At 38.4% G+C, this 13,969-nt stretch overlaps 1 protein-coding gene across 1 annotated transcript in view; it reads left to right on the top strand.

Moving 5' to 3' along the window:
• Positions 1-5,181: 5,181 nt before the first annotated feature.
• SIAH1 (siah E3 ubiquitin protein ligase 1) overlaps positions 5,182-13,969 on the top strand; it is a 68,435-nt gene continuing 59,647 nt past the window's right edge. The window contains exon 1 of the mRNA XM_051805675.1: positions 5,182-5,294. The gene's annotated coding sequence lies outside the window, so the exon portion shown is untranslated. The remainder of the gene's footprint in view (positions 5,295-13,969) is intronic.

The following is a 13,969-nucleotide window of genomic DNA, read 5'->3' as shown; positions in this document are numbered from 1 at the left end:
CTGTTATACCTTCCCTTTAACCAGCTTCTGATGCTGTGTTCATATTAGTAAAATTAAATTGGACCAGGAAGAAAATGTGGGCTACAAGAGCCCCTGTTGAACTTCTGATGTACTGAGCCTTACCCTGATGCATTAGTGGTCTTTCAGGTGTCTTGTGAAGTTAGAAACAGAAAGTGAAGTCTTGCTCTTCCCTTAACAGAAGCAACCTGAAAGAGAATTGCAGCAACAAAAAAAGAAGAGTTTTAGGAACAGTTATTACACCATCTCAAAAATACAAATGAGGATGAAGAAAGGTTTTTAGTATGTTTCTGCATCCGAACAGACACAATTAATTTTTATTCTGTATAAATGAATAGGGAATTCATTATTCAGGTGGGCAGAGCCATTCTGACCAGCACATTTGCCAAGAAGTAGTTCTTACCTACTGTTATGCAATCACCAAGTTTCACCTTGCACTGCCTGTGTGCATGTCTGAACGTGCTCCTCGAAGAACTTGTCTTTTGCTTATGTGCATCCTGCTTGCATATGTGTTCCATTTTTAGGTGTTGGTGGGGAGATACACATATATTGTAATCTTTATTTCATAGAATATGCTGAGTTGGAAGGGACCCACCCAGGTTGTAGAGTCCAACTCCTGGCCTTGCACAGGACACTCCAAGAATGCCACCCCGTGCCTGAGAGTGTTGTCCAAACACTTCTTGAACTCAGGCTGGTGCTGTGACCACTTCCCTGGGGAGCCTGTTCTAGTGCCCAACCACCCTCTGGGGGAAGAGCCTGTTCCTGGTATCCAACCTAAATCTCCCCTGACTCAGCTTCAGGCCATTCCCTTGGGTCCTGTCTGGTCATGAGAGTGAAAAGACCAGTACTTTTTCTTCTTTCTCTATTTCTTTGTGTAGAATCTGTTTCTGAAGCATTTGCTTTGTGCTATTCAACCTTTAGTTGCTGAAACAACCCAACTAGAAGCAGTATTTTGAGTGGAAAATAACAGGAACCTTCCCTTCTGTGTGAGTGATGTGGCATTTCCCTCTCCCTCCCTTTAAAGGGGTAAAGTCCTGAGACTTTGTTCTGATTCCTGGTGTGAGGCTGAGTAAAGATTTCTGTGACAAATACAGCAGTTTTCTGTTGAAAGGAGTTTTTTCTCTTAAGTTTTAAGAGAATGTAATTTAAATAATTGAATTCCAGTTGTAAACAAGTGAAGCTCCAACGAGTCCCAGTAGTCAGTGCCAGTGCTGCTGTTTTTCCTTTCTGTTTCAGTGCCATATTGGGAGAGCTTGTGTTTTGGAAGAGCGTTTCTGAACTGCCTTTTGCAAGAGCAGAGAAAGTGCCTGTGAAAGTTCCATGACAAACAGTGACTCATACGGCGTCTTTCTAATACTGGCAGAGTTTCCTTCTGTTTTGCAAGCTTGCAGGCTCTATTTGATATGAATGCCTTTCTTGCTAGAATTTTGCGTAGCTGCAACCAGTGCTATTTTTAGACCTGGGCCTGATTTATGTCCCGGATGGCTCTGTTTTATTGGGAAGCTTGTAGCTCTGCTATAATTCATGTACAGGGCCTCTTATTTTCATAAATACAGTTTTGAATAATAATGACTTTGCAGATTCAAAGCTAATCTGCTGTGAGAAGTAAAGCTGTCATAGGGTATTCCGGTATTTGGTGTCTGGTTATATAAGTAGGTGTGTCTGATGTGCTCAGTTTCTCATTTTTATCACAGAATAGAAACCCAAGTGCCTTAAAACAGTGCAACTCACCGTGTTCAAAGTACTCTTAGTGCCCCTGACAGCTACTGTGGGTGCTCAGTTTTGTACATATACATTGGTATTTAACTGCATGAAGTGGAAATACTGCAGAGCTCAAGTAGATGGGACAGACAATTGATGAATTTTAAAAAACAGATGGATTTTAGATTTGTACATTTCTCACCTGTGCATTCATGTTTAGAATGTGGTTCCATTGTACTACTGAAACTCTGCAGCTGTGTATGACAAACCAAGTCTTGCTGTCTGCCTTATGGATAGCTAAATTCTGTCAGATCACATTAGATAATTTTAAATGGCACGTTCAAATGAAGCATTTTTAAGAAGATACTAGTTTTGAATGCATTGGGTCTCCTTTTCAGTCTCCACTGGAGTATTTTTAGCTGTTTCAGAAATTATACTTTGGGTGTACATAAGAGAACTACAATATTACATATTTTTAATAAAAACTCCCAGAAACTACAGTCCAAAGACATCAGAGTTCTGCTGAAATATACCAATTAACTTTTATTTTCTCATCATTTGTCACTAAATGCAGGAATAATTGTGATTCAAATCCAAAGTAATGTATAATTTTTTCCCAGCTGTTGAATGAGCATGCAGTATGCAAAGTATTGTTAGTAATCTTAGTATTGTCAATTTTAAGAAAAAACTTGGCTTTTTTTACCATTGGTAAAAAAATAAAATGCTGCCTTGCATGTGCTTTATACAGAAATACAGGCACATGCCCTTCTTACAAAGACTGTTAAAGGTGAATCCAAACTGAGCGTTTCAGTTCTTTAATTTTATGTAATTGTTTTGGTGGTCACAAAAGATTTTTAAGTGTTTCTGGAAAGAAATACCAGCGCTGACATTCCTGTGACAGTAGAGGGTGCCACGGGTTCACTCCTGCCTTAAAACACAGCTCGGCTTCCGACGGCGATGGAGAATGTTGGGGGTGATGTCTGAACACATCAGTGCGTGCACAGGGACCCTGTGTCAGTGCAGAACTTCACTTGTAGGTCTTATTTTGTCTTTTTAGTGCTTTACTGATGTCCTCACAGCTGTGGTAGGTTTCATTTGCTTCCTGGCTCAGGTACTGCTCTTTTGTTTGCTAATACTTTAGGTTTGATATACAAATGAAATTGGTAGTAATATATTAACTTTTGATACGAGTTCTTTGAATTCAAAATTGCAGCCAGAAGTCTGCTGTTGGAACAATTCTGGTTTTCAAAAGTTATGATATCAGCACAACAGAAATTATATTTTTAAAAAATAAATAAGATAAATTCAGGGGCATTACATCGGAAATCAGAGAAGACATCACAGAGACTCACATAACAGCATGAGAGCAGAACTGCCTGCCTAAAACGTGGTTAGGGGTAAAGCAGAATCCAAAAACAGAGGCAGGAAGGGACCAGCCCTTTCACTGGGACAAGGACTTGGGAGCACACAGGACTGAGTGATGCTGAAACCAGTGTGAGTGTGGCTCCAGTAGGTGAGGAGCATTACTGCACCCCGAATCCACTGGACCCAACTCAAGTGTGTTCTGCAAAGACAGAAGGAAATTGGGAATATCTAAAAGGCAGAGCATGAAGGTCTGGCAATATTTTCTGCAAGGAGGAGAAGATATATTGTGATTTATAAACACTGTGTAGGAGATCTTTGCAGCAGAGGGCCTTGAATTAAAAGAGGCACATCAGAGTGCTTTGCCAGATCTCCTACTGGCAGGACACCAAGAATATGGATAAGGACATTCTTGACATTCAAAAGTCAAGGGGCATGAAAATAGTAATATTTGACATTCACTGGGAACAAATTAATGTTTTCTGTTGCACTTGTAGCTGCTCAAGGATTCTTTTCATTAGGAAAATAGAATTTGTAATATTTTAACTTTTATCCAAATTTTTATTCTCTTGGCATGTGTGTCTATCAGCTGTTAGCACCTAATCTAAAGAGAAATTTCCTGAGCTGAATGTAACTTGTGAAACATGTAACATCAACACACAGCTTCACAATGTTCAGACTTCTTTCCCTTCCAGATTTGAGCCAGAAACAGACTTTTGAGCAAATTAATAAGGAAATAGCACTAGAAATGAAACAGTTTAAGACAATGAAAGCATGATCTTGAAATTAATGTGCAGTCTCTATCAATTCAGTGTGTGCACATGATTATTTTTGTTTAAAACCATTCAATACATTAATTTTGACTAATTATTGAGAGCTCTGAGTCATAAGCAGCAGGTGCTGTAGTGGCCTAAAATGTTACCATGGTGTTTGCAGGAGATTCACTTCAGCTGCCCTTGCTCCTGCAGGATTCTGTGTGTTGCTTTCCCAGTTGTCACAGCTGGCATATTGGTTTAAACTGTTGTAGGTCATGAGCCTGAGCCCCCAGTTCTCTGCTGTCAACAAAAATGCAGAGAAGATACAGATATAGTAGCTAGATTGTTATCCTTTGTTTTATAGCATCCATCAAAGCCCTACTTTGTAAATGGAAATCAAATTAAGCTTTCCAGTATTACAGCAGCTATGAGTCTTCCAAATGATGATGGATTGAAATAATTCATGCAAAAGCCCAGGATATCTCATCTATCCCATCTGGTGGGTTTAGTCTCAGGGCCTTTCAGGGGCATTATTCAAATGTTTCTGGTAGGAGGTGAATGTAATTGCTGCTTGAGGAGCTATTTGGGAGGGGAGGTTACGATTTCTTTTAATATGATATTTAATTATATACAAATAATAAAGCAGCTTAAATAAGTTTGTAATGTTCCTGTGAAAATGTTATAACCCTTCGTTTCTTTCCTCACCAATAGGCTCTTGCTTGCCTTTTGTTTGTCTCATAATGCACTAATGGTGAGTGGTGCAGAGTAAAAAGGATGCAATGGGAGTCTGCCTTAAATTGTGACTGTCAGTCCATAGGCCCATAGGTGGGAGGAGAAGAGCAGAGTTGGACTCTGTACAGACTGTGGAAAGGGCTGGGTATTAAATCGTATCTTGCTGTACAATACAAGTTCAACAGGGTTAAAATTTTACACTTTCTAATATTTGATCTGAGTTAATGGCCTTTCTGAGAATTGTCTGTTCTACAATTGATTTGACACTTGATGGTCTGAGCAGCCTTGGAAATAGGGGCACATTTTCTATTATATCTTAGAAGAAAAAGGCATATATATATATAGATAGATGTATATATATATACATATATACATACTGTGTTGTTCTTATGTGATGTACCCATTGGCTTTAGAGCATGTGAAGGTCTATACCAGGACCTATCATTATGTAGCTCATCAGGGCAACATTTGCAGTCCATCCACTTGCCAAAAGGTAAAGCTGCTTCCAAGACATTCCTGCTGATGATAAAAAGAGCAGGGGGGATTTCACCAGCTCATAACAGAGCTGTGGGAGAAAACAGGGTGCACACTGTGATGGGCTGCAACCTTCTCTGTGTTCTCTTTCAACCAGGTTGTTCCCTGAAGCTTTCTGCAAGCACTGTATTGAAGATATCTGTGATACCCCACTGCCCCTGGACTCCTAAAGCAAGGCTCTGCACTGGCAAGGTAATGTAGCTCACAGGTGAACACAATTGGTTGGTAACTGATATGATGGAAACACCTCACAGACCCACCTGAAATCAGGTTCTGCTACCCCATGTGATTTGCAAATTCAGAGTAAAAGATAGACTATGTTATGAAGAGACTGCATTCTGAATGGAGAATTTGAAGAACAAGGAGAGTAATGCAGGCATATATAGAGTTTAATGGCCGTTTTTCCATACAAGGTTTGGGGAAAGGGAGGGGAGGGCTTCCCCCTCTAATTTTCTATTTATCTTGTAGTTTTGATTGTTGTTTTTAATCAATTTTTTGGTTTAGTAATCTATGGAAGTTATTGCTTTAGTGTAAGCTTATGATGTTTTGTACTTGATTCTAGTGGATTGGTGAGTGACTGGGGCATGGGGAAGAAATTAAACCAGTAATGCAAAGTCAGAATTTTGAGCTTGAAAAACACATGACTAACTCTTAATTTGTAAGGGCAGCTTGTAAGTGATATTTTTTGTATGCCTATGCAAGACCATTTTCATGTTAGCTATAGTCATCTTGCTGCATGTTAAATAGTGAGGTATATCATAATGTTTTAGTGAAAAAAAATTGTAGCTATTTATGGTGTATTTATAAATAAGCTAGCAGGTTGGACCCGTTATTCCATTACGTGGGGTTCATTTCCCATGACAACTCTGATTCAGAGTAGAATTAATTTAAAAGTAAAAATAGCTACTAAAAATCTTGCTATGATTCTCCTTGGTATCCTCAGGTGCCTCTATGCCATTTGAGCTAGTTAGATGTAATATTTCTCTCCAAGCTACATATAATGTATCAACCCTGATGTAAAATTAGTGCACTTACTTGAATGAACTTTCGCCTGTGCATGTTTTTCCCAAGGATTGAAGCAGGCTATCATCAAGGAGTCCTCAAACTGTTAGCTTGTCAAAAAAATGTGGTGCTGTGATTTGTAAGGATGAGTTACTGCTAAACTATTTACAAAAGCTTTTTGTAGGTAAAAATCCATTTAAAGGTGCTGCAGAACAAAATACTTTCAGGCTAAAAATAATACTTGAGATATACAGAGGATTCTTCACCTGTAAACTCTAGAGAATTATTATGAAGAAGTACAAACTGTTTACTTACACTGATGGGTAAAAAAATTTAAAGTGCAAAAGAGTCTATGGTTTGGCCAAAAGAGGTCTGCTTAGGCAATTTGGAAAACCTGTAGTTTGAAATGGTAATAAAGAAAAGGATAGGAAAACAAATCTTATGCAGAAAGTACAGTTTGTACTGTTGGAGCTGTTACTTTCACAATATTTCCAAAATTTTGCCAAAAAAAAGGTAAATATAATATTTGCATCAGCATATGTAACATAAATATTTATACATACAGTTGTTGCCTGTTAATATATAGACATTTTCTAAGTGATGGTAATGCACTAAACATGCTCTCTTTCTGTTGATTTGACATTTAATATAGTAAACCTGTTTAATAATTTTTAAGAAGGTATGTTATGTGCATTTGAGGAAATCAAACTATCTGAGCTCTATTTTCTTAGCCTTTTCTGCTTTTCAGTAGGGATGCTATTCATCAGTCATGGGTTTTGGTTTTAAATCTGGAATAATTTTGTAGGCAATGTGAAGATATACGAGCAGTACTCCTTTTTAGTTTTTTTTTTATTTTTTCCTTAACAGGGCAAGATTTGTTCCAGAAGGTTCTCGGAGCTTTACAGGGCACTTAGGGGTCTAAAGATACAGGAAGGAGCTCTGTGGCATTTTCAGAAGTGCATGGGTACATAAATACTTCTCAAAGACCACAGTTCTTTAGGTAATTTAGAAAATGTGGCTTTAGCACCTAAGCACTTACATTTTTGAAAAGCCCATATTTTGTCTTCATATAGTAACACCAAAATGTGACTACCTCAGAAAAGCAAATCAGACGTAGATTTACAGTGGGAGGTAAATGTGTTTTAGGTCCCATGCCATTAGCACCATCTGGAGCAGTATGTCAGATGCCACAGGAATGCACAACTGCAGCCATGTGGCTGTGCAGCATTTCCATGTAAACTGCCCCAAATGTGGCTACAGTTTGTACTCTCAGACAGGGGAAAAACAGGACTGGTTTCACAGTAATAAAACTGTGGACTTGCTAAGCTTACTGGATGCAGTTCCAGTTCTGATCATCATTAAACTTGCTTTCATGGAGGTGGAGGGGGTCTCAGGGTACAGACTCAGAGCTGGAGGCACAGAGGTGAGGCAGGTTGTCCTGCAGCAGCTGCACAGGAGCGAGGTCTGAATGTTGAGGGATGTGGGGAATGCTGCACTGGTTTCATTACAATTGTTGGTGCAGGCAGAGATTGTGATTAGAAGGTTCATCACGTGTTTGGTGCTTTAACAAATGAGCCCATAAGAAAGTCCTGAGATACCAAGGACTCGTAGTTGTCACTTGCTGGTAGTAAAGGCAGTGAGTTCAGTATCTTGATGCGGAGCCCGACGTTGAAATGATTTCACAGAAACTTCAGCGTGCATCAAAGTGTCTGGTTTTGTCTAAATCTGGCACAGAATGATAAAGAGCATTTCCAGTATGATGTATGCCACAGAGCCATTATGAATGTCTTTGGCACATTAAATGTATTGATGCTTTGATCTTAGATTAATATGAAACGGAGCCTTCTTGGCCTGAAAGAGCTTCTTGACAAGCTCCCTCTCTGCCTCTGAAGCTTTTGTTTTGCTGGTGGTTTCCAGGCCCATAGCTCATCCTCAACCATAACTCCTGCAACTCCTGCTCACTTACGTAAGTAAGCATAAAATTGTTTACTTGAAACCTTGGTACACAAGTGGCTTTTTTTTTTTTAATATATCACAGAATGGTACAGATTGGAAGGGACCTTAAAAATCATCTAGTTCCAAGCCCCGTGCCATGGGCAGGGACCCCTTCCACTAGAATAAGCTGTTCTGAATTTAAAATACAAAACTAGCAAGCAACAGTGTTTGCATAAAAGTGAAGGAGCGGTCATGGTGATTTGGTGTGACTGACAATGCTCCTAATCTGCCCAGCCTGGCAGTTGGGAGGTAAGCTTCTTACAAGTGTTTGTCTCCTTAGGAATTCCCCTCTGCTTAACCAGTGATAAAGAGATGATGGTCCATTTAACCATAAAGGCTTCTCCACCAGCTGCCTCTGTATTTATTAGCACAGTTTCTATAACACAAGAATAATTTATAGTACAATGCCATATCTGATTACAGAAGCGTTTTGTGATATTTTCTGTTTCTTGTGAATTGTTTAATATGAAGCAATCATGCAGAAATGCTTGGATGTGTGTAGTGAGGCATTTAATTAAGTTGCAAGGCCCAATGAATGCACTTGCAAATGGAATATTGAACATACCACTTATTTAATTCGTGAAACAAAATTGGTTGTGGATTTGAAGAAAAGAAGACTTGCAGACATGTCCTTCTAAATTCTAGAGGCATCGTAACATCTGTAGTTTGGGTTTCATTTGTAAGTGCCCTAATTTGGGGGTTTATGTTTTAACTAATTTAACTAGTTTAATAAAGCAAATCCTTCTAGCAAATCCACCCTTGACTCTGCTTCAAATGGACCAAAAAAAGGTAAATCTCTTTCTTTCTCTTTGAAATGAAAATCTAATACTTTAAAAAAAGAAAACAAAATATTTTTTGTGAGGTTTCTCTTTTGGATGGGGGTGTCTTGCTTTTTGGTGTGTTTTTGAGGGGGTAGGTTTGGGATTTTTTTGGGGAGGTTTTTGTTTTCTTGGGTGATTTTTTTGAGAGGGAGAGAAGAGGGCTGTATTAGTTATTCCTATTGCCTACAAAGGTACCATGTGTGGGTTTTGAGTTCACACAAACTGGGTTAATCTGGGGCTGTCATAAAGGGCATATGGTCTTGCAAAGAGCATATGGTCTGGAAGAAGGCATTCATTGTAGTGCTCCAGAATCTTCCAGCTGGTTTATCAACAGGGTAAACTGAAGCGTTCACTGGACAAGTCTGCATGTGTACCTGGGGAGTCAGTGTAAGATTTTCTTATTTGAGTGAGGATGCTCAGCTCCCATTGTAATCTATTTACTGGAACTGTTTCCCATCAAAAAATAGCTCAGAAATTAAAGAAAAACCTTGGCACAAAGACAGTCTTTGGAAATAATCCATATGCCAGTGAAATTTCTATTTGGGAAGCTTATAGCCTTGTGCATTTAATTCACAATGTCTATTAAATACTCTAAAATTTTACTCGATCACTAAGATCCTCTTTCCAGTCCCACACATGTTATTCAGCTGACCTAAGAGGTCAGCTTGTTTGGGTTTTTTAAAGTTTTGGGAAAAAATAATCTCTAGGACTGAACTTTTTCCACTAAATGTATTATTGAAGAGGCTGATGATATTTGCTATTAGTTCTATTTGGCCCACTGTTTGCCTACTCGGTGTCAAATATAAGGTTTTGAATTAGAAAATAAAGAAAAGAATTTCATTTGTAGAATCAAGGAAGCCATCTAAAGAGCCATCATTGTTCAATGCCTGTAAAGTTCTAAGCACAAAAAAATTACTCAGCTTTTTTTTTTTTCCATCTGCAGTAACTTAGATCTGCTTAACTTCAAATACTTACGTGGAGTCCTTGAATATTCGTATATCTAAGTGAATAAAACACATTGTGGCTGTACAAATCCTTCTGTGTTGGGAGATTTTATAGCTGTATATATGCAAAATAGGATTCAAGATTTCCCCTAAACACAGTAACTGCAAAAATCTTGCTGTTATTGAAGCAAAACTAAGGCTCCAAGCTTGTGTGTTGGACCCCAAGATGATTTTCCAGAATATCTTTTTGAGGAGGGGCATAGGAGAAATGGAATTACTCATGTATAGATATGAGAATTTTGATATGAAAATTCTTGTTTCCATGAATATCACAGTATCATGTCTATACAGCTCCTCTTTTTAAAGTAGTAAAGCCAGTGTCTAGTATGCTTATTCCTCTTTTGTTTTTAAATATTGTGTTTTTTCATTTCCTTTGGCTTTCTCGGTACTTGTGTTCCTTACATTCTCTGTAGTGAATGCTTTTGGGAAGTCTAAGCATGTTTGATGAAAGATCTTAACTTTCTTTTATTGTCTCTGCAGCTGCATTTGGTTAGCAATTAATGCAAGATAGGGCTCAGTTTTGCTTAACAAGGCAATATAATCCTAGATTAATTTGAGTTAAGGACTTCAGGAGATCACCTAGTCCAGGCTCTTACTGAAAGCAGGGTCAACTACAAGATCAGGATGCTCAGGGCTTTATCCTGTTGGGTCTTGAAAACCTCCAGGAGCTGAGACCATGCAACTTATTCCACTGCTTGGCTGTGCCCAGGATCAAAAGATTTTTTTTTCCTTGAATCAATGCAATCCTCTCTTGATTCAATCTGTCTTTTGCCTCTGATCCTTCCACCCCACATTACTGTGAGGGGCTGCCTCTGCCTGCTTGAGAACCTCCTTGTAGGCACTGGGGAGCTGCTGACCAGTCCTCACAAAGACTTTCCTTCTCCAGCTGTATCAGTGCTCTTTCCTCTGGCTTAATGAGTGCCAAATACAGGGAGAACAATGACTTCCTTGGATCTGGGGGCCTGTTCCTGTTAGTACAGCTCGGGATGCTGGTGGCCATCCTGGCTGCTGGAGCGCGCTGTGGGCTGGTGTTTGGCTTGCTGGTATCCAGGATTCCCAGCTCCTTCTCAGCACAGCTGCTCACAGCCAGACAGTCCTCAGTTTGTGTTCTTCCACAGGGTTGTTCTGTCCCAAATAGAGAACCTTGCTCTTGTCCTTGTTGAATTTCACAAGTTTCTGCTGACTGAAGCCACTAGCCTGTCCCAAGTCCCTCTGCATGGGAGATTCCCCCTCAAGCCTCTTGATTTTCCCCTCAAGTTGGTTTCTCCCAATTTAGACACGCCAACCAAGCTGCAATTCAAGTTCAAGTTGAAATTTTTTTAAGGTATGCTTATAATAAAGTTGAAAATACGGAAGAGCTTTCTCATTATAATTTTAGTCTAAGGAACTGCAAGTTGGGATGTGATTTTGGAAATGTTTTCTGAAGCTCTTTTAGGAATTCGTTAGTGGAGCAAAATTTAGGTTGAGAAATGTGACGTGTTTCTTTGCAGAAACAATTAAACCACAGTGGTTTTTAGTAGGGTCATCTTTGCATGTTGTTCTTATGCATGTTTAGTTGGTAGACACGGTTGCAGACACAACAGATATTTTGTGGAAAGGAGATAATCTTCCTCTGCAGCATTTCAGTTTGATGTGGCGTTTTCAGAATGGCCAGGACATGTAAAACAGGGAGATCACACACACAGAAAACCCGCGTGTCAGTGTAAAAGCCTCAACATTCCAGTTTTGGCAACAGAAAATCCTGCCAATGAAAATGAGGTAGATACCTAAGCAGAACAAATCAACAGGAAATAGCCCATGAAAAGGTTTCTAACAGAAAGTCATTGGGGGTTTTTAGCACAGTGACTATAAATTTCACAGATTATATGCTTGTTTAGTCATCAAGGTAAATCTGGGGAAGACAAGATCTGCTTAACGGTGATGCAATTAGCAAATGGTATGGAATTGTTTAATGTTCCATGTATTAACATTTTGCTTTTAACTTTTTTAGACATTCTTTGCCTGTCTAAGTGCTCTACATTTGTTAATTAACTCCATCTGCTGAAAGTCTGGTCTGGAAGTTTAATAATATAATGAGTTGCTTTGTTAAAAAATTGTGCCTGAATGTGCTACTGTTGGTTGAAACAAAGAGAATTTAAGGCAAATATATCTTGGAAATATCCGTATTTGGCTGGTGATGTCAACAAATCCTAACCTGTTATAGCTATAGTTCTTCATGTTTCAGGTTTATAGGAAAGGGTATGCCATGCTTTTCATCATGAAAAATATTAGATTTAACAGAACTATCTTTATCACATTAGCCTTGTTATGTAGATTGTGTTAAGAAATATAAAGAAAACCACTGAAAGCCTGAGAGGGCTTGAATTTTGCAGATTTGAAACTGCAAGTGAAAGAAAAAACTGCTAATAACTAACTCCACAACTTCTTGGTGAATTCTGTTTGAACCTGATAGAGAAACTGGTATTCTATTTATTAGGCCTTATTCAATATGTGTATTCTTTACCACTAAATGCAAGAGATTTTCTTGGCAAAGTCATGGGCATACTGTTACATTCTTAATGAATATGGGGAAGAAAAGGATGTAATACTTACAATCATCGGATCCATATGTTGTAAGTTGGTTTAGGGTATATATTGCTATTGTGTGTATAAGTACTACCATTTGACAAACATCCTGAGGCAAAATGATGCCTTGATAAAACAACTTAATTATTCTTATTGAATATCAAGCAAATTTCTGGCTTGTTTTTTTAACTCTGGCTTCTTCATTACACGTAATTAATTGTAAATAAGTAATATCTTTTTAAATACTTAATGTTTGCTATTCAAGGAATTGCTGTGTCTGGTTCTCCAGAAGCCACTAACATTCTGCTGTGTTCATAATTAGTCTGCATGCTGTTATGTAGTTGGTAAATACAGTTATGTTGCACTTTCATAGAGTTTAAAGCCAAGCAGCCAGTAGATTGTGTGGCCTGACACGTAGATGACAGGCAGTTGTAGTTCACCTGATAATTTGGATGATTGTCCTAGGGTTCAGCTTTTTGCATCCTGGGAGATTAAATGCTGCAGATGGAGAATTAGGAGAGAGCATGCTATTAAGACCCATCTAATGCTGGGTAAATGGCCAGGTGAGAGCTTCTTCTGCCACCCACACTGATAAAAATGTTTATCAAAAACAGTGGAACCTCACTGGTAGGAAATATTGAATTTTTCTTGCATCCATTTCTGTTTATCAGCAGAACTGAAAAGCTTTTTTTTTATGTGTAAATACATATGCTTACTGACTGCCACTTATCAACATTTTCTTTGGCAAAATTGAGGTTTGTTAACCTCCTGTGCCTGTGTCACTGTTGGGGTTTCCGTGCATAATCTCCAGAATACTTTTGTAGTTGCAGAGATGTCTTTCCAAATGTCAAGTGTTATGTTTCTACTTGATATTCTTCTTTACAAATATACAAAAATCCATTGTAAAGAACTACTGAAGTAATAAAATTATTAATGTGGGTATTGCAGACCCTTTTTATTACAAGGCTACACAAAGAGCTGAATTGTGTTAGTTACAATGACCCTCAGGTCTTCCTGTGAATTGCTGCTTTTCAGGACAGCTTCCATCTTAACCATATGTTTTTGTGTCCTTCCTTCCTCCTTCCTGGATATATTGTGATACACTCAATGATATTAATGTTCAACATGACCACCGAACCACGTGTTTAACATCCTTAATGTAACTTGACACCTTAGAAAGTTATTGAGAGTAAATATTTGGCACAAGTGTTTAGATTGCCTATGCAAGTATAAATGGCACGATCCAAGAATGGATCATCTGGTAACCTGCTAATATTGGTAGTTATGTTTACAAATGTATTGTCAGCCTGTGTTTAGTCCTTTTAGTGTTGTCCCTATTCTGAATAAAATGTTTTGTATATATGTATCTTATTTATATATGTCATATATATTTGGATATGATAACAAATTCAATGCTCTGGTATATGCAGGGTAAAATACAGTTGCCTTACCTGCTGATCTTTTCCCCTGTAAATTGCAC

This window comes from Manacus candei, unplaced genomic scaffold (assembly GCF_025592945.1).
Source record: "Manacus candei isolate 608988 ecotype Guabito, Panama unplaced genomic scaffold, ASM2559294v1 h1tg000065l, whole genome shotgun sequence".
Lineage (NCBI taxonomy): Eukaryota > Metazoa > Chordata > Aves > Passeriformes > Pipridae > Manacus > Manacus candei.
Note: the sequence above shows the minus strand (reverse complement) of the source record. Positions and strands in the feature narration are given on the sequence as shown.